This window comes from Zalophus californianus, chromosome 4 (genome assembly GCF_009762305.2).
Source record: "Zalophus californianus isolate mZalCal1 chromosome 4, mZalCal1.pri.v2, whole genome shotgun sequence".
NCBI classification, from domain to species: domain Eukaryota; kingdom Metazoa; phylum Chordata; class Mammalia; order Carnivora; family Otariidae; genus Zalophus; species Zalophus californianus.
In genome coordinates this window covers 176,113,903-176,137,667 of record NC_045598.1, presented here as the reverse complement: position 1 = coordinate 176,137,667, position 23,765 = coordinate 176,113,903, and the positions used below count along the sequence as shown (strand labels likewise).

Sequence of the window (23,765 nt, the reverse complement as noted above, 5' to 3'; positions counted from 1 at the left end):
GACTTTATTTGCATGCATTTACATTCTTCATTCACTTATAAAATCAAAGGAGCTTATAAGCCAGTTTAATGGGCTAACATCCAAGATGCCCATACCATTTCCAGAGAGTTGATGTATCCAAGTGATTCATTTCCTGTGTTCCTCCCTCTGACGCTTCCAGTGCCATCATTCCCCCTTTACCAAATGAAATTTTATAATTTTAACAATTTTTAAGTTCCTGACGTAATATATGCGTGTGTACATAATAGAAATCGACCAAATACATATATATAATATATGTGACTACATCACCTGTATATAAAAGACAACAACAAGGCACCTGGGCGGCTCAGTCAATAAGCGTCTGCCTTCAGCTCAGGTCATGGTCCCAGGGTCCTGGGATCCAGTCCCACATCGAGCTCCCTGCTCCGCAGGAAGCCTGGCTTCTCCCTCTATTACTCCCCCTGCTTGTGTTTCCTCTCTCACTATCTCTCTTTCTGTCAAATAAGTAAAATCTTTTTAAAAAATAAAATAAAATAAAAGACAACAACAGTGAACTTTAGATCCTTCATTTATTAGCTCTAAGGCCTTGGCTTCCAAGGTCTTAAGATTTTTAATTTCAATGGTAAAAGAACCTCGTGAATGTTACCGAATACTGAAGAGTAAAGGATGAAGAAGTTCATTCATTTAGCAAATACCGCATCTCAGGTACTCTTCTAGACACTAGTTCATCCAGGCAAAAAAAAAATAGAGAAAAAGCAGAAAAGGCCACAGGAATCATGGAGGCTTTCCAGAGGTACTGGGGCCAATAGCAAAATTTCATTCTGCTAATGCAATAAGAAGAGTTGACCAGCCAGTTGGCAAAGACAGGGCTACGTCGTTTTCCCACTGGTAGAAATCCATGGCCATATCTCTTCTCTTCCTAAAGTGAAAATCTTATTGATTCAGGGCACTTGCTTACAGCTGCAAAAAGCCTCAGGGAGCAAGTCAGTCCAGCCAGTTGCCTGGTTCTTCCAACTATTCAGCAACTTTTGGAACTTCTGATGATGAGTTGGATAGGCTGTCCTCAAGTCACTAAAGCATAGAACCACCTTGTGTGACCTACAGTCTTCTTCTCTTTGGTTGCCCCATGGTCTTGCCAAAATCATACCTGTTCCCAATAAAATTTCATGCACCAGCTCAAATGAGCTATTTCTGGTCTTCTCCCACTTTCACATGGCATATGTTCTCAACTCAGTCCCAGGAAAATTCTGGAAAATTTGTAACAGAAGAGGGAGAGGGGGTCAGAACCTCAGCCCAACCATACCCCCAACACATGTCGCTGTCAGGACCAGGTATTTTTCCACAAATGGAGCTCATTCCTCCTCTTCCTCCATACTGCACCCATAAAAGATCTGTTCTATTTGTAAAGCTGTTAATTGGTTCAACTAAGCCAAGGCTAGAAAAGGACCAAGCAGTATGAAATAGAGGGAGAGCATGGGCTTTGGACTTAGACATGAACTCTCATGGCTGCCAGACTCAACTTACCTGTCTTGACTTCTAGCTTCACCACATGGTTGATTCCTAGAGCAAGTTACTTAACTTTTTCTTCTTCTATAAAGTAGAGTAACATTCTGAATTCTAGTTTTGCAGGGTTACTGTGTAGATTATATTAGCTATAGATATGTATAATAGATCTATTTTATATATATATACCTATTTCATATATAAAATGTATATAAGTATGTGAAATAAATTATATATATATGATTTAAGTATATATAATGCACTTAGCACAGTGTCTAGAAGTATTTTATTATTATTATTATTATTAGGTATTCTAGTTATCTATTGTTATATAACAAACCACCCCAAATCTTAATGGCATAAAGCAATAGCTATTCTATTCAGCTCACAGCAGGGATAGTGCTTAAACTTGGGTTGTGTGAATGTCTAAAAATGGCCAGGGCAGCTTCACTAAGGCTCTGTGTCTGGGGTTTCCATTCTGACTATCACCTGCATTCCTTGGTTAGTCTCCCCATGGTCCTGCTGAGTCTGGAATGTCCAAGATAATTTCTTTACTCATATGTCTGGCAGTTGTGCTGGAATGACTGGAATAGCTGTGGCCGGTAGGGCATCTCTCTTTCTCTCGCCATGTTGCTAACTTGGACTTCCTCGAAGCATGGTGGTTTTGGGGTAATCAACTTCTTACTTGACAGCTGGCTTCCCCAAGAATGAGCACATTCATTCCAAAAGACACTGCAAGGCTTCTTATGAAGTACCCTTTTGCCATATTCTATTGGTCAAGAGCAAGTCAAGGAGTCAGCCAAGATTCAAGGGGTAAGAATTACACAGAACATGAGTACCAGAAGGCATGACTCATTCAAGTACCATCTTCATAGATAAGATATTAGAGTTTTCCCTCTGGCCTGTAATGATACACATCCTCCCCACATGCAAAATAAAATCACCGGAAGATGGCCACATCAGTGTCTCTCATCCCATATGATCTTCTGCAGTGTGATCTTGACATTTTCCTATCAAAAGGGAGAGTGTATTTCTCTATCCCTTTGGTTCTGACAGAGCCTGTGACAGCTTTGGCCAACAGGTTATGGTGGAAATGATGTCATCTGTAGCCCTAACTGGCTGGGAGCTTCTTCTTCTTGCCATCTTGGAAGCTAGCCCCCATACAAGAAGTGTGATGACCTTAAATCCACTATGCTGTGCAAAGTACAAGCCAAGGCCCTGGAGGATGAGTTGTGATGTAGTAAGAAAAAAAATGGCCAAAGAACACCAAGGCACCAGGCATGTGAGAAAAAAGCCATCTTAGACATTGAGCCCAGTTGATCCTTCAGATGGCTCCAAACCCAGCTGCCATCTGACTGCAACCATTTGGAGAGCCAAAAAGTAAGAACCTCCCAGAACTCTGACATAGTAATAAATTGCTGCTTTAAGCACCTACATTCCAGAGTGGTTTGTTAGCAGTAAAGAGATAGCTGAGAATGCCAGCTATGTGATATTGGGCAAACCACTTGATCTATCTGAGCCTCAATTTCCCCAGGTGTCAGAGTGGGGACAGAAAAAAATATTCATTCCTTTCCTATCTTTAATCACAGCTGAGACAGAGATCTTATATTTCTTTTCCATACTCACGCAGCATGTTTAGAGGGAGGATGTGCTTCCTCTTGATTTGACAGGGATATAAGAAAGCAAAAGCATGCATTATTGATGCACAAAAACTTTTCCCACCTCTTCTTTGCTGACATCAGCCTGAGTAGCTCTTGCACTGTTACTTCTATATAAAGATGAGAGACCAGCTGCCTGACCTCCAGTTTGCCTCTTTTGTCCAAATGGGTATCTCAGAAGGAAAGACATCTTGCACTCAGGAACCTTCCCTGGGATCCAGGGCCTTGCACACACCTCTAGCCTTTGCATATTTGTCTGCTTTTAAAGGGGGTAACTTCTTCTAAAACATTGTCACTGTGAATACCAAAAGGAAAATGACAGACTATTTTGGAAGTCCAAACACTACGCATTCCTAGGACTGTGACCATTATAGGCACTTAGGATTCAATGAATATTGAATGAATGCAGAAAAGGATAGCTCGTCTCATTTTTATTGAAAACTTCATTTCAAAACCTCTATTTCTCAAAGAATGTTCACGGATACATCACATTACAGTTACCAGGGTGCTTGTTAAAAATGCACATTCCAGAAACATTGAATCAGAATGTCTTGAAGTGGAGGCCACGAATTTGTATTTTTCAGAAGCACCCACAGTGATTACAAAGAGCACTAAAATTCAAGAACCAACTCTAAATTCCCATGTTACTTTCCAAGTTTGATTTGGGAGCTATCGATTGGCTAAGACTGGGAACAAAGAGACCCAAGCAGGATTTAGAAATTCTGGTGCTTTGCATACCTTTCACAGAATTAATCATGCCTATGGGCTTCTTCTACACCTAAAGGTATAAACCGTACAGATGGTTCACTGATTTTTTAAATCTGTTTTTGCTTAATCTGTCTAAATGTAAAACAAAAATGAGAATACCTTATTATAATTTCCAAGGCTTCAGGAAAAGTGTCTATTTAAAGGCATGAGGAGGGTTTAATGGCAACAAGCAATTACTTCTTTCCCAGGTAAATGAGCATGAGAACTTTTTTGCCCTGACCAGAGTCTCTAAGTGAAAGAAGAAAGGATTTAGAGGACAACCTAAAACAAATCAATTAACTTTCCCGTGCCCCATTTCCCTCACCTGCTAGGAGAATTTCTATGAGGATTACATAGGGTCACCATATTGCACAATTCACATTATGGTCTATGTGCCGTGCACAACTTGCACATCTGTACATAGAAGTCCAAGAGAGAGAAAATCAATGTGTGTGAAGGCCTGCCACATACTGTAGGGAAAGTAAGGGATTCTTAAACGGGGTGGTGATGGGGAGAAAAAAGAAAATTTTATTTGGATCTGTAAAACAGAAACCTGAGAAAGAGATTATATAGATATAAAATTATTTGATGGAAGCTATTGCCCTGATTTAGTAAGACTGTTGATCAGCCCAAAAACATACACGTGTGCACATGCAGACATCCACAAACAGTATGTTTGTGGACGCTTTAGGTTCCCCAACCATATTTTGAATACCTCCTCTTTTCTTCTGAAAAAAAATCCCCTTTTTCCATTTTTGGACAGCCCTGCTACTCTTCCAATCTCTGGATATGTGATCTGGGTAGGACTCCATATTCAGCTACAAGGGTGGGAAGCATAACTTATGCCTTAGCCAATCAGCACTCTACCTTTTGCTAGGAAGAAGGGCAGGAGTACATGACCAAAGCTGGACCAGTCTGAGTCAGTCTCGGGACTTGCACGAGCACTCCTGGGAAAGGCTCTCACTTTCTCTGCTGTACTTGAACTGAGACAGGTTGAGGCCAGGTCTGCTGCGGCCATTTGATACCAGGAAGGGTGAGGCTAGGGCTACTCCAGGATGAGGGGAACACCCTGGAGTTTGAGTGCTGGATCCTACCTTGCCGGACTACCTTCGTAAGTCTGCCTATTCCCCTTGATGTTTCTGCTCAGGTCGGTCTGCACCGTTTCCCCATCACTTGCAACATCCCAAAACGAATACTATACACAGCAACTAGACCCACTCTTTGACTAATTCATAACAGAGTTACTTTATCTGCTGTTTGCCTGTCTGCTGGTAGTTATTGCATTGATACCTCAAGTTTAACTATGCTGAATACATAATTTATCATCCAAACCAGGACGCTTTTGAGAGTGGAAGGGGCATTATTATTATTATGACTTAGGTCAGGACAAAAGTATAAACCAAAGTAAATCACGCTCTATGATCACCATAATTTTAACCAAATGGCCTGGCTGTTGATAATTTGAAGACACAACTAAAGTCCATATTTTTTTAAGTGGTTTGCTTCACAGTACTCACCACTGTATTCCTGACATTTAGAACAATGTCCAGCACAACACTGATATTCAATATTTATCTAATGAATAAAGCATTTCAAAAACATTTCAGTGTGTTCATTCATGTATTTCTTCAACAAGTACTTCAGTATGTTTTATTATAAGCCAATCATTGTTCCAGGCACTGAAGATACAAATGTGGGCAAGAGAGATAGGGTCTCTGCCCTCCTAGAGTTTCCATTCTTGGGGAGAGGGACAAGACAACACACGAGGGAGCAAACAAGCGCTATCTGGTTGGGGCACATGCTGTGGAAGAAACGAAACAGGGTGGCATCTGGGGAAAGAGACATTTTCAAGTAGTGGGATCAGGAAATATCTCTCCAAAAAGTTGACATCTGAACTGAAGCTGAGGCCATCAGGCAAAGAGCAACAGGGGCTCCTACAGCAAGGATGAGTTCTCTGCCCGCTGCTCTGCACTGCCTACCAGCTCACAGCATGACCCCCACGGTCACACATGCCTGGGACTCTGGGAGCTGCCACTGGACCAACCTTGAGGAGATGCCCAACTGGTTGAGTAGAGGAACCACAGAAAAAGGCACAGGAATGAATGCTATAAGCACCCCAGAAGTGACAGCACCCTGGGATCAAGGGTGGGCACCAGAGGACGAAGTGAGATTTGGAATTAGGAGTAGAGCAGTGATTCCAGGCTCTGGGATCAGGCTGTGGGTTTGAATTCTGTCTCTCTGCATATCAGTTTTGTGACCCTGAGCAGATAATCTTTGTGAGATCACTGTCTCATCTGTAAGCCTAGGATAATTATAATAGTATCCTAATATGTACTTAGGGCTTAGCACAGCATCTGAGAAGCCGTAAGTGTTCAGTAAATATTAGCTATTATTGTTAAATAGTGAGAAGAGACAGTAACTATTTAAATACGTTCCAGAATACAAAAAGAAATGGCCTTTCTGCTGGCCTTTCCACTCAGGAATCTCACGGTGTGCTCACAGTAATGGGAGTTCTCAAACAGACTCGGACTGAACACTAGGTCTCTGAAGGAAGTGTTCTGCCTTGAAACTAAATAAGGACTTTTTTTTTTCAATTATCAAGGAAAAAATAAGTTTGAGATCACATTTTTTTCCAATTTCAAGTTTTCTTCCCAGATACTCTTTTCTTAAACTTTAGACATCTGCTACCTAAAGTACTGGCAGATGAGAATGAGTGAACAAGCAGCAAAGAAATATTACCAGAAAAACTCCGCAACAGCCGAGCATGTTTAGACCAACATCTTGTTCTTTTAGTGGATATGTGTACTCAGGTTGTGGTTTTTAAATCAGATGCTGACTGTCAGATTGTCTGGAAGTAAAGCTGTTCCTATTGCATAACCCAGAATTAAATATACCAGTATTTCATGGTGTTCTTTCAAGAGCCATGCTTTCCAGGTGCTCTATCTCCTAAATAAATTCAAGAATCACTCTAGAAAAGTTCAAAGCCCTTGACAGAAAGTTTCTAAGTCATCCTCCCACTCTCCTAGGAGCTGAAAAGTGGAATTTGCTGGAGATATAAGGGTGGCACGCGCGCGCACACACACACACACACACACACACACAAACATTAAATTAAGAGAAGGGGGCGAGGATACTGTTATCTCCTTGAAGAAGAAAATGAAACCCAGGAGATGATGATTTTCCCAAGGTCACTCAGGAAGTTGACAAAGGAACTAGAAGTAAGAATGACATCTCAGGGAGTAATAGTTCATATAGGTCTCTGCTGTGTGCATAAAAGTCACTGAGCTTCCCAAGGGCAATAATAATGAACAGTGTGATTTAAGAACTCTAACTGCAACATATTTTGAGGTTTCTAGTCCCAGAGGCCAAATAACTAAAAGGATCTCAAAGCAGCAGGCAGAAAGTGTCTGGTCCTTTTAATGGATGATGCCCCAGATGGCATGGAGTTCCCCACTGCACTCTGCATATCCATCCAGGCCACTCTGTCTTTGATTATTACAGGAGAGAATCCTCTCCATCAGTTACGCCCAGTGCCCAGCCTAAATGCTACTCGTCCCATGAAGTCTGGTTGGAATCTAATCTCTCCCTACCCCAAATATCTTTCTTTACTGATGGCTTTCACCTGTTCTCCAGTAAGATGCACATGAGAAATACCTTGATACGCTTGCATTCATTTTTTTTTATTGATGCCATAACAAATTGCCACAAATTTAGTGGCTTAAAACAGCACAAATTGATTATCTTACAGTTCTGGAGGTCAGACATGGTTTTCATTGGGTTAAAATCAAGGTGTTGGCAAGACTGCATTTCTTTCTGGAGGCGGCCGGGAAGATTCCATTTCCTTGGCTTTTCTATCTTCCAGAGGTCACAGGCATTCCTCGTGTGTGCATCCCTTCTTCCATCTTCAAAGCCAGTCACATAGCATCTCTCTGACCCTGCTTCCATCATTATATCTCCTCTTCTGATCACAGCCAGAAAATGGCCCCTGCTTTTAAGGACTCCTGTGATTATACTGGGCCCACCAGGTTAATCCAGGATAATCTCTCAATCTTGGTGTCCTTGATTTAATCACACGTGCCACATCCCTCTGCCATGTAAGGTAATGTATCCATTGGTTCTGGGAATTGGGATGTGAATATCGTTAAGGAGCCATTATTCAATCTACCACAGTCCACCCTTGGCCCAAAAGATTCATATTTGTCTCACACACAAAACACATTCTCTCCATCCCAAGTCCCCTGCAAACCTCATCTGACTATAGGATCACTCAAAGTTCAAAACCTCGTATAAATCAAATCAGATCAAAGAACCCAAATCTCAGGATCTAAGTCATCTAAATTAGGCAAGGGGGAGGCTCTGGGTATAATCCATCCTGGGGTACAATTCATCTCTATCTGTGGGCTTGTGAAACTCAAGAGATAAGTTATCTGCCCCCACATGCAATGCCAGGAATGACATAAAATGACAGTCACGGATATTCCTTCTCCAAAAGGTAAGAAAATGAAAGGGAAAAAAAAAAAAAAAAAAGAGTCAAGCAATTTTGAAATCCAGCCAGGAAAATTTCATTAGGTTTCAAGGTCTGTGAATGATCCTCTGAGGTTTGTGGCTCCTCCCTCTCGGCTCATGGCTCTCCCGCTCTGGGCTTGAGCCTCTGTCACCTGAGTCGTCTTACTTTTTCATAAAAGGTGGCACTTGCTTGCAACTGAATAGTTTTATCAGCTTGTTTCTTACCAGTACAATGTTGAAAGCAGACAGCCTTCTTTCATATAGTAATCTCTTTCAGTCCAAGCCGACAGTACAGAATTCTCAAGAACTTTGTAGGTCTCCTGTGTGTATCATGGGAATTCACATGCAAGTCTCAACTGTTCTCGGGTCCTCTGAAACCTACTCAAGTTTCAGTTCCCTCCTTCAATCTCAATAGACACAGAGTGAACCTGGAGATGGGGCTCACAGTGCCCTCAGAAATCTCTACCATTGTCCAACACTCTTGCCTTCCTTTGGGATATTCCTTTGGATAACGGCAGGGGAGAAAAAATATTCTTAAACCATCCTCCATTCATAACATGCTGTTATTTATGGCATAAAAATATGTGCTCCATGAGTCCTTGGGACTCTGAGTTTTGAGGCTCAAAGCCAGGGGTTCAGCCAAGAAGAAAACTGCTGCTCTCTCCAAAAACATGGCTCCTGCAACTAAAAGCCTGAGCTTTGAGTGTTTAAAAGACCATTCAGCTATTCATCCGACTTCATCATTCTAGTCAGTGTATGTAGAGAGTTCTACAGACTCCCACAGATGGAAGAATTATGCTGGGCAAAGAGGATCTTACATCTGCTAATAATCAGATTATACACTGAAATATGTTATACCAGTTCTCTTGGTAATTCTCAAGGTGGAGATGAGTATCGCCATGTACCATTGAAGAAATAGATACACAAAGCATGAACAACTTGCTTAATCACACCACTTAATGAAGTGTCGACCTGTATATTCAAAATTCAGTCTGACTTCAAAATGGAACTGAGGCAAGCAGTTCTTACAAATCTTCAAGCCAGAGAATCCTGCTAACGCTCAATTTCCACAGTTGTCAAATGATAATATGGTTCATAATCCCTCATGCACAATTCCAGAATTTTTTTGATATTGTTTGCAAGTTTTGTGCAAAATAAGACCTGAATTGATATTTGATGCCAGTTTTGTCTTAGTGTTTCTACCAATCACATGTGTCTCTGCCGCTAATTGATATTTTTTTTGTTCAATTGTTGGAGGGAGCAGGTGTGGCTTTTAATTACACTCTGAAAATGTTAAAAAAAAAACGTAAAAATATCCCAATGAATAATAGAAGAAAAAAAAGTATTATTTTTATCAATAGCCAAGAAAGAGGAGTTGTTGCAGAAATTGTGGTGTGTCTGTGAGGTCACTTATCATTGAATATAAAGTGGGAACCAACACTATATACAACTTAGTGAAATTGAAAGACAATTTGTTGATGTTTTACAGTGATTATGACAACCAAGAACTAAAGAAAAATGAGTGAAGCATTACCTTGAGGAAAATATAAATATCCTGATTTTGGATTTATCAGATTTGAAAATAGTAAAGTGAATGTATGCCACTGACTTGCTTGCTGATCACAAAACCAGCCAGGCTAGCCCATGAAGAGGTAAACACTGAAGGCAAGCGTGAATATTCGGGAAGTTGGCTGCAGAAACTTAAAAAGTATCAGGGTATAAAATATTTGAAAATCTGTGGTGACAAAGCTTCTGTTGATCATGAAGCAGCAAGAATTACATGTGTAAATTTGCTAAGATCATATCTGATGAACACCTTAATCCTTCACAAATTTGCAAATGCTAATGAAACAGCTCTCTACTGGTGCTGTTTCTAGAAAAACCTGAGCAATGGCTGATGAGTGAACCCCGGCTGGTTTGACACTGTGTCCAGGGCGACTGTTTTCAGATGTGCCAATTCTACAAAAAGATTAAGTGGGTGGTGACTGGAAAGAGCCAACCTCCATGATGTTTAACTGATGTATACAACCTATCTGTCATTACTGTGCAAACGGGAACGTGTGGGTGAGCACATAAATACCTTCTGACTGATTCAATACACCTCCACACCTATGCTTGAGTTCATTGCAGGCAACCCGGACTAAAAAAGTTTTTATTCTTCATGGACACTACCCCAACATCCCTCTCCTAAACTTCTTGGGGAAAAAAGGTTTTCAGCATTTATTCCTCCCTCAAAGTTATATCTGTGATACCATCTTATTGGTCAAGGAATTTTATATTCCATGGAGAGCAAGCATAAATTCCCCTCCACCTTTTGTTTTCCTTTAGCTGAAAGCCTGTTGCAGTGAACAAAAGTCTAGGAATCCAAGACATACTAAAAGAGTTGAGATTGTCATTTCTGCAGTAGCTAATGCTTGGAACAGTATTAATACATCAATATTGACAAATGCTTGGCACAGGTTTTGGACTATAGGGATGTTTGAAAAATGAACCTGCTGATGAAGACTTTGAAGATTTTATCAATACTGAGAATAGGATCATGCCAAACTTCATGGATGGCACTGAAACTGCATCAGATGAGCACGTAAATAAACTAGAAGTTAGCACAGAAGTGCTGAACACGGGCACTATTGTGCTCTCCTGCAATGATGAGAAATCATCGAAAGCATGAGCTCAGTAGTGACGGCAATGGTGATGACACTGTAAACCCCAATTAAGCATTTCCATAGGTGACAGGTTTATGAGGATCCCAGGAACAAGGCTGTACCTCCACAGGGAATGGAGAATCTCCTTCTGCCCTTCCTATTCCTCCCCACTGAACCTAGATTTTTGTGAAGATATGCACATACCTGATGAGGTGGGACTTTTGTCTTGCGGGTAATTTGCAGAGTTCATTTAAGTTGTGAATTATCTCTATTGACTCAGCTTATTTCTGCAACTTTACAAGAAGCACCTGCAAAATGGCATGAGCAGATAGGAGGAACAGAGTGAGGAGAAAAAGGGGGATATGGAATATTCCTAACGTAAGTATCTGAGGAAGAATGTAGGACAGAGCAAAAGCGCAGGTTCTTGGGCTACACTTGCCTGAGTTTGAATCCTGGTTTGGCCGTTTGCTAACTGTGTGATCTTGACCAGGTTGTTTCACTTAACAGTGAAATATTTCCCAGCCAAGGTCACATTGTAAATGAGGGCAATAACAGAAATGATCTCACTGGGTTATTGTGAGAGTTGATGAGTTTAAACCACTTAGGATAGTGCCTGGCACATAACAAACACTAGAGAAATGATAGCAATTATTATTATCAGCCCCCTGAGAAGGTGATATTGAGACAAGCGCTTCACACGTGGGAGAGACTTCAAAATATTAAAATAATGGATGAATACATGAGGGGCCTATATTCCACTCCAGATACTATATCCTTTTATTCAGTTATTGCCAGTAGTCAAGCTAACCCTCTGTTTTTGTGTCTATACTCATCTCAGCTCACCCGAGTCAGTGGCCATGAACATGACCCCCCAGAAAGCAGTCAACATAAAGGTATTTTAAAATGATAATACCCACAATAAATTTAAGTGTATGAAAATGGCCACTCATCAAAAATTGTTGACAGAAGTATAAATTGATGAGGAAATGCTCTTCTCTAAACTTATCCCATAAAATAGTGTAGACAAGGAATTACATCAAAGGACATTCACTTCCTCTAAGGGTTATAGGACACGGGTCCTGCTGAAGCCTGAGGGCTATTATTTATTTTTTTATTTTTTTTAATTGTTATGTTAATCACCATACATTACATCATTAGTTTGTGATGTAGTGTTCCATGATTCATTGTTTGTGCATAACACCCAGTGCTCCACGCAGGATGTGCCCTCTTTAATACCCATCACCAGGCTAACCCATCCCCCACCTCCTCCCCTCTAGAACCCTCAGTTTGTTTTTCAGAGCCCATCGTCTCTCATGGTTCCTCTCCGCCTCTGACTTACTCCCCTTCATTCTTCCCCTCCTGCTATCTTCTTCTTCTTTTTCTTTTTTCTTAACATATGTTGCATTATTTGTTTCAGAAGTACAGATCTGTGATTCAACAGTCTTGCACAATTCACAGCGCTCACCATAGCACATACCCTACCCACTGTCTATCACCCAGCCACCCCATCCCTCCCACCCCCCACCACTCCAACAACACTCAGTTTGTTTCCTGAGATTAAGAATTCCTCATATCAGTGAGGTCATATGAGGGCTATTATTTATTGATAACCTGCATATGCCAGACACGGTTAAGGATGCTGTATATTCATTTTACCATTGGCACATTGCAAAAACTCTACAAAGAAAATTTTATGATCTGCATTTTAAAGATAAGTAAACCAGAAAACACAGTGGTTTCCTTACTTTGCCACAGTCATACCCCTGGTAAGTCAAAGAGCATGAACGTGAATCCAGATCTATCTGATACTCTAATGTGCCATTTGGCCCTGTGGCACACCTACACCTGCTAATTACTGTTATTATTATCCCAAGCCCATGGCTCCATGATTCAACGAGTCTAGGACGGTCGCTCTAATTTTTACAAATGTCTTCATCACCCAGCTCTCTGGAAATTAACTCTCTCGAGAACCCTCAAGCTAAGGGCAAGTGGTTGCTGAAGCTCATTTGCCTATGTGTCAGCTCCGTTCTTCCCCCTTTCCTTGCTCTGCTCTGATCTACAAACCACACTTCCTACCCATCATGTCCACTAGCTTCTCAATAGTTTTGCCCAGTGGAAAATATTGACAGGAATTCAGGAGGCGAGAGAAGGGCAGAAATCAGATATCCTAGTTGACTGCCTGGCATGGTCCTGTTCTCCTGCCTGGCTACCGACTGAGGCAGACTGGTAGAATGATAGTCATGACATAGGTAGGTCTCTGGGGCTATGCTATAGATTTTCCTGAAGCTGAAGAACTGATGACAAAAAAAGGTCAGTGGGCAGGACATCCAGAGTCTGGGTTTGACTTCCTGAGTCCAGCTAGCTGCTGTGACTTTGGACATACCATTTCTCTCTATGTCTCAAGTTTCTGTGTCTAGAAAATGGACACATTGACACTTTCTAGTCCTGTGAGGGTTAATTTCTAGTCCTGGGTCCATCGTCATCAGAGGCAGAACTACACCCTGCACTGCTCCCCTAAGCCTCTGGGACATGGGGTGCACCTTCTACACCCACCTACGAGGCAACAGATCATGGGTGCCCTGGCCTCCCGGTGTCTTTCTCCACCCAAAGCAGAGGCATCATGCCCTGCATACCCACTTGCTTCCTGATGCCTATCCTCAGTTTCCCTCAGGGAGCTAGTTTTTTGAAGGGAGACATGTTGCCTGGAACTTCCTCATTCTCTCCATGGTAAGGCATGGATCAGCCATCGCATGTAATATAAATTCATAACTCCTTGTGAACAGTGGGAACAAGTGATTTTTGCCCTGAAGATTTTTTCAGAATTCAACTAATTGGTTATGATCATTAGCAGAAATGTTGCTCACTTGAGAGCAGGCTAACTAGAATATTATAGGCAGTTATTCCTACCCAATGCCACACACATGCCAGTGCAGCAAACATCTTTATTAGCATGAGGGTTCTGTCAGCTCTACTAATGCTACCATGTATAAGGCCTGCTTTGGTTTCATAGAATCTTCCTACAAGCCCTCTTGGGCTGGTTCCAGCATCTGCAAAAAGGCCCCAGACACAGACCTGTCCTTGAGAAGACCCCAGAAAGAACAGAGTCTCAGTCTATTTTTAAATTGTGCCCTTTTTATATAAACATAAACCTCTCCTTTCCTTCCTAATCTGACATTTAAATTAAATCACGAAGTAGATCAAGCCAATACTAAGATATTATATGGTTTTTTTTTCCGTAAAATCAAGTCAAAGAAATTATATGCTCTTTCACACGTGAGCTATCCTCATCTCCCAGGAACTATGATATACTTCCCCAGGGGTAATTCGTCACTCCTGCTCATGCTCGGTTGAGAATCACTGATCTGGAAGGAAAGGACTGTATCAGATCTTTCAGCATAAAAGACGAGTGCTCCCCACTTTTAGCTTTTTAAACGTGGATGTGGAGGAACCAGGAGGCAAGGAAGACAGCCCAGGCTTTGGTGGTGGGCAGGCCTGGAGCCATCTCCCAGCAGCTCCACTCTTGAAGACCTTCATCACCTAAAGGAAGGCGCCCAATCCTTCCAACTCCAGTTTCCATGTTTCCTAAATGGAGAAGAGAGCAACCACCACATGACAGGTTCATTGTGAGGACTGAATCAGATGTGTGAACTAATATATGTAACAGCCCATATACTGAGGCTTTTCTACAGAGGGGGTGTGTCGAGTGCTTTATGAGCTCATCTACCCTTCACAATGACCCTTTGAGGTAGATACTGCCATCCCATTTTAGAGAAGGGAAAACTGAGGCTTCAAGGAATTAAGTCCTTTGCCCAGACTTCTCAAATTACCAAATGACCAAAAAGGGACTTAGTCCCAGATCTGTCAGAGCCCCTGAGCAGAGTTTTGAACCATGATGTTATATGCCTCCCAACATGCATGTTAGCTCCCTTCCCTTTGTGAGCATAACCAGCTACTTAAACTAAGACCCACTGCAATTCTCTGACTTCTATAAGAACAGGTGTATTCGTCAGCTAGGGTTGCCATAACAAAGTACCACAGACTGGATGACCTAAACAACAGAAGTGTATTTTCTCAAGTTCTGGAGGCGAGAAGTCTAAGATCAAGGTTCTAGCCAATTTGGTTTCTGGTGAGAGCTCTCCTACTGGTTTGCAGACAGCCGCTCTCTTGCTCTGTCCTCCATGGCCTTCCCTTAGAGTGTGCATGGGGTGAGAGATAAGATTGAGAGAGAGTGAGCACTCTGATGTATTTCCTTAAAAGGACACTGAATCCTATCAGATCAGGGCCCCACCATTATGACCTCATATAACCCTAATTACTTCCTTAGAGGCCCCACCTCTGAAGACAGCCACACTGCGGGTTAGAGATTCAACATATGAATGGGGGGCGGGGGGCACAAACATTCTGTCCATAAGAGTAAAGGTTTTGACTATATTCACCCTTCTACCCCCGGCACTTAGAACTGTCTGGTACAGAGTTGGCACGTAGCAAATATTGGTTGAGTAAATGAATGAGTTAGTAAATGAATGAACACAAAATGAACTTGAATTAATATAGGACACTGATCTAAACCTTTTCACCAGCAGGGATTCATTTTATTAATTTCTTCCCATGGGCCTCATGCTTTGATAAATTTCATCTTCTTAGCTGAGACTAGTAACAAATTGGTTTTTCCCATGTTTAATTAATCAAAGACAGATAAATTGCTAACCAGTACTTCTAATCAACATGAAATACATAAGCACTGTAAACAGGCTGAGTTGTTTAATTCTGGGCTGAAATAGATCAAATGACCTGTTGGCTTAGGTGTCCTTATTAAAAGCAAACGAGCGATTATTCCCAAGACTTTAAAATTCCAAAACTAGCTTATGAACTGATAAGGATCCAAGGACCCCAGTTTGGGAAACACTTCCCTGGTGCCATCTGTGTCATAAAACAAATCTTACAGAAGGCTTGGGTTCCAATGCAAGAAATTAAGAAACATGTACATTTGATCAAAATTATCTTTGAAAATCCATTAAATCACCCAGATTTGAGGTTTTTGTGTATGCAGTCTTCTGCAATAATAAATGTCTATAAATTTGCCGTGTATATGAAAACATACAGCACATAATCAAGTATATTTGGGCATATCATATATATATGGCAATATATTGTGATATATAATTATATGTAATTGAATATCCAGGGTACATATATGATTGAATTGAAAAGTTAAATGTGCATATGGCATGACTCACCATAATATCTTCATATATATAAAATAACATACATAATAAATATTTAGATTATAAAGAATGATTAAACATAAGTGTATTTACAACCCGGTTTAAGAAATAAAACCTTTCCAAGAGTTTCTAATTCCTTTGTTGTAACCATACCAACATTCCTCTGTCTACTATCCTCCCCTAGCTTCACACTGTCTTGCATTTTGCTTTGTTTTTCAACTTTACCAGGTGTTTGTATTACTAAGGAATACATTGTTTGGTTTTATTTGTATTTGAACTTTATATAAATGGTATCATATGGTATGTATTCTTGAGTGATTTACATTATGTAAATATGTTTTTGCCAACATTATGCTTCTGTCTGTATGCATGTGGCTATAGTTCATTTTCACTGCTCTACAGAAAGTAATTTTTCAACTTGAAATGTTCCTTTCCTGAATTTAGTTATTTTTATCTAATTTAGCCATGTAATATGAATGCATTAACACAGAACTCTAACATGTAATTGCTGCAACAAACAACCCCCAAACTGAGGGGCATTAACAAAATAAGAGTTTCATTTCCTGCTCTCATCACAGCCCCAAAGCAAGTGGGTAGCTCCGCTGAGCTGCTTTTCTCCAAGAAGTAACTCAGGGATCTAGACTCCTTCCATCTTGTGACACTGAGATCTTCAACATTGGGTTTCTGGTAGCCTTGGAAGAACAGAAAACAAGAAAGCCCTCTCAGGGTACAGGGGAAGCTGAGAAATACCTCCTGTGTGCTCAGGAAAAGGAAATGGAGTTGGTGAACATCTCATGGTCTCTGTCACATTTAAAATGCTATAGAAGAGTTCCCTGGGTTTAGGACTGGAAGATAGGCTGGAACAGACTTTAAAAATTACCTCTCTTCATTTTATCATTCAGTGAATGTTTTTTTTAGCACCAACTACATGCCAGGCAATGACTGAATGACATCTATAGCATCTTTGATGGAGAACTGTCAATCCTCAGCTTGAACAGCCCCCAGGTCAGGGAGCCCAGTGGCCCCAAGGAAGCAACTGCTATATTCAGACAGCCTAGACTGCCCCACTATTCATAATGCACATGGCAAGAAGTTCCCAGTGACGACAAGGACCAGGGTGTGTCTGCACCTGTGCACAGCTGAAGAGGACTCAAGATGACCCTCAGATCAGATTTGTTGAAAGGGTCACTGATGCTGAAGTCATCTACAAGGATGACAGTAATTCTGATTCTGAACATAATACCTCACTGACTTTCTCTTTTTATACTGTTCCAACAAATTGTCATATAGTGTTTTCCAACGTTTGGATGTATTAGATGTCTCCAAATCCCAAAATAGTTGAGCCAGCTGGGTTTTGCCTTTACCCAACTGTTCCCCAGCTTTTCTACACACATACACACACACACACACACACACACACACACGCATACTGAGACCAATTTATTATTTTAAAACTGTTTAACTTTTAAAAATTTCATAATACTCCCAGTACCTAGCAACCTAGCACAAGCACACCACATCTCTAACACAGATATTTCCCAGGGCTAAGAAAAAGTTCTCAACATCACTCGGCATCAGGGATTGGTTTTCAAAAGAGGCACCAGTGCAAATAAATCTCATTCCCAGAAAGTAATACTGAAACTCTTCTCTACTCAAAAATACTTTGAACTCGGTGAATCCTAACTCCCGTGCCTTATCTCTTCTGTTGGCCTTGAGTTTGGAGTTTGACTATGAAATCAAATCACCATTTTGCTCCTGTATGTATATGTACACACCCCACAGAAAAATTTAGGATAAACAGCTTGAATTCAGATGTACTAGTTATGTTCAGGCCAGAGACTGGCAAAATTTCTGTAGAGGGCTAGATAGTAAATATTTTAGGCTTTGCAGGCCATATGTTCTCTGTTGCAAACATTCAACTCTGCTGATATAGCACAAAAGTGTCCAGAAATGAATGGAAATGACTGTGCTCCAAGAAAACTTTCTTCATAAAGCAAGCAGTGAGCCAGATTTAGCCGAAGGACCATAGTTTTAGGATTCCTGGTTTCAGCCACAGAGCCTGCAGCCCTTGAGAAAGCAGCAGAACCACCCCAGCATTGGGTCAGTTGTAGACATTCCCAGTGTCCATCTCCTGAGGAAAAGAAAGTGAAACTAGAAGGCAGGTCTGAAGTCAAGCAGGAAACGGCTCTCCTGCCTTTGAGCTTCACTTGACTGCATCTCAACTTGGAAGATTGACAACTTGCTGGTGGGTAAGAGGTAAGAGGAAAATGATGTGCTCCACCATTTGCCGCACAGAGGCACTTGCAGGCTTTAACAAAGAGGAAGCCTTGAACTTCCTTCTCAACTAAAAGGAGCGCAAACCCCTTTTATGCACCACTTTCTCTAGCACCCACCATTCAGCTGTGCCCTCACAAGTGCCCTGCTCCATCTCCCACTGCAGCTGCCATCCCCGCCCTAATGGGTCAAAATTCAAATTCCTGATGAACTCTCCCACACCTGCTCCTCCTCCAGCCATCCCCATCTCAAACTGCCACCTTTACTCATTCCTCCACTCCTCAAGCCAAAGAACCTTGGAGTCATCCCCTCACCCCCATCAACTCTGGTTTCAACTCAACCTTCTCATCATTTCCACCTCTGCTACCCTGTTCCAAGTCATCCCCACCTCTGTCTGCCTCTCCAGTCCCTCGGAGATCTTGGCAAGTCTCCTGACTTTAAATACCGTATGTCTATACATGGCAGCTTCCAAATGAACACTTCCAACCCAGACCCTCGCCTGAGATTCATGTGTATTCTTTCTGCAGCCTGTTCATCTCTACACGAGCATTATTAATAGACATCTAAAACTTAACAGACACAAATGTGCACTTCTTGCTTCCTCTCTGACTCAGCTTTCCAGCAGTTTTCCCCATTTCAGTACATTGGAATGCCATCTTTCCAGTGCCTCAACCAAAATCTAAAATACCTCCCTCCCTCCCTTTCTCACTCTTGCTCTTTCTCCTTCTCCATGCCCCTCCTCTCTCTCTCTCACTGTGTATCTGTCTGTCTCTTTCTCTCCCCTTTTTCTTTCTCTCTTTCCCTTCCTTCCTTCGCCCATCTAACCCACACAAATCCTGCCTGCTGTACCTTTAAAGTGAATTCAAACTCCAACAACTCCCACCCCCTACACTACACCACACTCATCACTTTCTCAGATGACTATAATAACCTTCTGCCTCCCTGCCTCCAACTTTGTCTCCTTGCAGTCTACTCTCAACCCAAAAAGCAGACTGTTATAACTAGTTGTTCCCTATGATAATTCAAACTAATTTTATAAGAATTGCTTGCAATAGGGGTGTCTGGGTGGCTCAGTCGGTTAAGTGGCTCCCTTCCAGCTCAGGTTGTGATCCCGGGTCCTGGGATAGAGATCCTGCTCAGCAGGAAGTCTGTTTCTCCCTCCCCTTCTCCCTTTGCCCCTCTCTCCCTACTTGCACATGCTCTTTTTCTCAAATAAATAAAATCTTTTAAAAAAAGAAGTGCTGAGTGCCTGGGTGGCTCAGTTGGTTAAGCAACTGCCTTCAGCTCAGGTCGTGATCCTGGAGTCCCAGGATCGAGTCCCGCATCGGGCTTCCCGCTCAGTGGGGGGTCTGCTTCTCCCTCTGACCCTCTCCCCTCTCATGCTCTCTCTCACTCTCTCTCTCTCAAATAAATAAATAAAATCTTTAAAAATTTTAAAAAAATAAAGAAAAGAAAGAAAGAAAGAAAAAGAAAGAAAGAAAGAAAGAAAGAAAGAAAGAAAGAAAGAAAGAAAGAAAGAAAAAAGAAAGAGAGAGAGAGAGAGAAAGAAAGAAAGAAAGAAAGAAAGAAAGAAAGAAAGAAAGAAAGAAAGAAAAAGAAAGAAAGAAAGAAAGAAAGAAAGAAAGAAAGAAAGAAAGTGCTTGTGGGCTAGTATCCAAATCTATAAAGAACTTCTTAAACTCAACACCCAAAGAACAAATGATCCAATCAAGAAATGGGCAGAAGACATGAACAGACATTTTTCCAAAGAAGCCATCCAAACAGACACATGAAAAAGTACTCAACATCGCTCGGCATCAGGGAAATCCAAATCAAAACCTCAATGAGATATCACCTCACACCAATCAGAATGGCTAAAATTAACAAGTCAGGAAATGACAGATGTTGGTGGGGATGAGGAGAAAGGGGAACCCTCCTACACTGTTGGTGGGAATGCAAGCTGGTGCAGCCACTCTGGAAAACAGTATGGAGGTTCCTCAAAAAGCTGAAAATAGAGCTACCCTACGATCCAGCAACTGCACTACTGGGTATTTACCCCAAAGATACAAATGTAGGGATCCAAAGGGGTACATGCACCCCAATGTTTATAGCAGCAATGTCCACAATAGCCAAACTGTGGAAAGAGCCAAGATGTCCATCGACAAATGAATGGATAAAGAAGTGGTATATATATACAATGGAATATTATGCAGCCATCAAAGGGAACGAGATCTTGCCATTTGCAACAACATGGATGGAACTGGAGGGTGTTATGCTGAGCGAAATAAGTCAATCAGAGAAAGACATGTATCATATGACCTCACTGATATGAGGAATTCCTTAATCTCAGGAAACAAATTGAGGGTTCCTGGAGTGGTGGGGGGTGGGAGGGATGGGGTGGCTGGGTGATAGACATTGGGGAGGGTATGTGCTATGGTGAGCGCTGTGAATTGTGCAAGACTGTTGAATCACAGATCTATACCTCTGAAACAAATAATACATTATATGTTAAAAAAAAAAAGAAGAAGATAGCAGGAGGGGAAGAATGAAGGGGGACGGAATTGGAGGGGGAGATGAACCATGAGAGACGATGGACTCTGAAAAACAAACTGAGGGTTCTAGAGGGAAGGGGGGTGGGGGGATGGGTTAGCCTGGTGATGGGTATTAAAGAGGGCACGTTCTGCATGGAGCACTGGGTGTTACACGCAAATAATGAATCATGGAACACTACATCAAAAACTAATAATGTTAATGGGTGATTAACATAGCATAACAATTAAAAAAAAGAAGTGCTTTCAATCAATGTTAACAAATATAACAAACATTCTAGTTCAAAAATAGTTTCACTTATGTAAACTCATTTTTTACCTCATATCTGTAAAAAATAATAGCATTTTTTGAATGTTTACTGTGGTCTTTGCTTACAGTGTAATCTTAATTGATTAACAAAAGAAACTTGTGAAGTAGCTACTATCCACATATTTTAGACAAGTGAATTGAGGCCCAGAGAAGTAAAGTAATTTTCTCAAAGACACACAGGACTGAAACTGTAATTCAAACCCACATCTCTCTGGCTATAAAGCCTTATTCTGCTTGACCTCGTTATAGTGTTGCTGTAAGGGAAGACTTGGGGCAAAATGAAGCCAAAAGAATAAGCCCTAGACTTGCCTTAGCCAGCACTGAATCCTAGCGGTACTACTGTGGGACTTTATACAGTTTGTATAGCCTCTGCAAGCCTCAATTTCTTCATCTGAAAAGTGGGGCAATTAATACCTCTCTTGGTGACTGTGAGGACAGAGTGAGATAAAGTAGGTAAAATGTGAACACATTTTTGTTATTATTTCTGATCTGATAGGTGAAGAAAAACGGAACCATGAAATAAAGTGAGTTACTCAAAGCTAAACTGCTATCAGCGGAAGAATCAAGAAGAGATTAAATCTGTGCGATTTCTGACATTCCACATGCCATTCAGGCAGTTTTGCATGGTTCAACCTAAGAGGTCTTCTGTCCCTGGTTCTATGCTCTATTTTCTCCACGATAGATGAACATTTGAGATCTGTGATGTCAGCAGCTTTTAAGAACCTTGGTATGAAGGATTCTCTAGTGATCAGTGTCTGCAGGAAGAGAAAATGTGGGTACTTCTTCTCAATTTCAGCATCATCACATTTTTAGCAGCTACAGCAACACACATTCATTATGTCCCAATGTCCGTGAGCCAGAAGTCCAGGCACAGCTCTGCTGGGAGATCTGTTTAGGGCCTGTCGAGGATGCAAGTATCAGCCAGGGCTACAATCTTGCCTGAGGCCTGACTGGGAAGAATCTGTTTCCAGCTCATGTAGGCTCTTGGCACAACTCCATTCCTTGGAGTCGCAGGACTGGGAATTGGAGTTTCTTGCTGATTGTTGGCTGGGGACCACCCTCAGCAGCTAGAGGCTTCTCAGAGTCTCCTGCCCCATGGGGTTTCCCTGCTTGGAAGCTTGCTTCTTCCAAGTCGGGAAGGGAGACAAAGAGACTCCAGACAGACAGACCCTACAATCTAATGTAATTAATCACATTGTCACATCCAGGTAGTCATGTGTAGCTAGTCATCTCAGCCATATATTGTTGGGTAGAAGCAAGTCACAGCCCCACCCACACTCAAGGGGAAGGAAGGACCTAAGGGCAGCCCCAGGAAATAAAGATCTTGAAGACATCTTAAGAGTCTGTCTGGCATAAAGGGGATGGCAACAGAACCACATGGGTGAACATACTGATGATATGTGATTGTAGCAAATAGTAGGAGGGATTAAAAAAAAAAAAAAGTCAGCCCACAGCTTGCCATAGGTTACCTACTCCTATCATTGACCGAACAAACTGGCAAGCAAAGTGACAGATTCAAACCATGGGTTTGGAAATCTTCAAGTTCTACACTTAAGATTAATGTATGTTAGATATGTCATAACTCAATAAAATAATTCTGGAGGTTTTACTATTTCTTACAATTTCCCTTTAACTAGGCATAATTTATTTCTTCCTATGAGTTGTATGCTGGTTGTGTAACCTGATTTTTAACAGTATTAGAGTTCTGATTATTTTCTTTATTATTTTAAATAACAAAAGTAATTCTAACTTAGTTCTTATTCAACCAAAACAAAACAAAAATCCCGATTTTAACATATTGTTACCCCCTGAAGAGACTGGAAAAGTCAAGCATGGTTGTTTCATTTTAATGCTTGATCTCTTAAATAAGCTGACAAAGAAATGACATATTTCGATTGAATTTATCAAATGTTTATTATTTTTTGCTACCAGTTATTCAGGGTAATTATGGCTCTATAATTCAGTAAACATGTTCTGATGTAAACAACCATGAAAATTGCATTTTTGAATGCTCCAACTGTGCCTACAACATAATCAGAAGCAGTAATTTATTACTCAGACTAATAATTAGAAGTAATTAACTACTAGAAGCAATTAGAAATAGTAATTTATTTCTTAACATAATGTAATGAGCTGCTTTTTCAATGCACATTTGAATATTTAGCAACCAGTAATTACTTTCAGAGAAAAGAAAGAATTGTGGCTGTTTAGTTAACAATCCTAGATGCCTGCCTCATGTGTCAATCTGGCCCCATTACCACAGAGGTTTGACAAGCCACTGGGTAGAGTCCTGCTGAACATGAGATTTCTGTGACACACTTGGAAAGAAATGGTCTCAGGATTTCATATCTATGCAATCGCTGAGGGAGTGTTTACTGAATGTCTGC

The 23,765-nt window shown here is 41.2% G+C and overlaps 1 long non-coding RNA gene across 5 annotated transcripts in view; it reads right to left on the bottom strand.

The window, feature by feature from the left end:
- Nucleotides 1-552: 552 nt before the first annotated feature.
- The window catches only part of LOC113939149, an 89,085-nt gene continuing 65,872 nt past the window's right edge, over nt 553-23,765 (bottom strand). For 2 of the 5 annotated variants that reach the window (XR_003525143.2, XR_003525136.2), the window contains exons 6-7: nt 11,246-11,349; nt 7,590-8,007 (exon numbers count right to left, since the gene is read on the bottom strand). This is a non-coding gene — a long non-coding RNA (uncharacterized LOC113939149). Of the gene's footprint in view, nt 1,230-7,589; nt 8,008-11,245; nt 11,350-23,765 lie in introns of those variants that run through there. The other 3 variants (XR_003525137.2, XR_003525139.2, XR_003525138.2) reach the window with 3 other exon arrangements.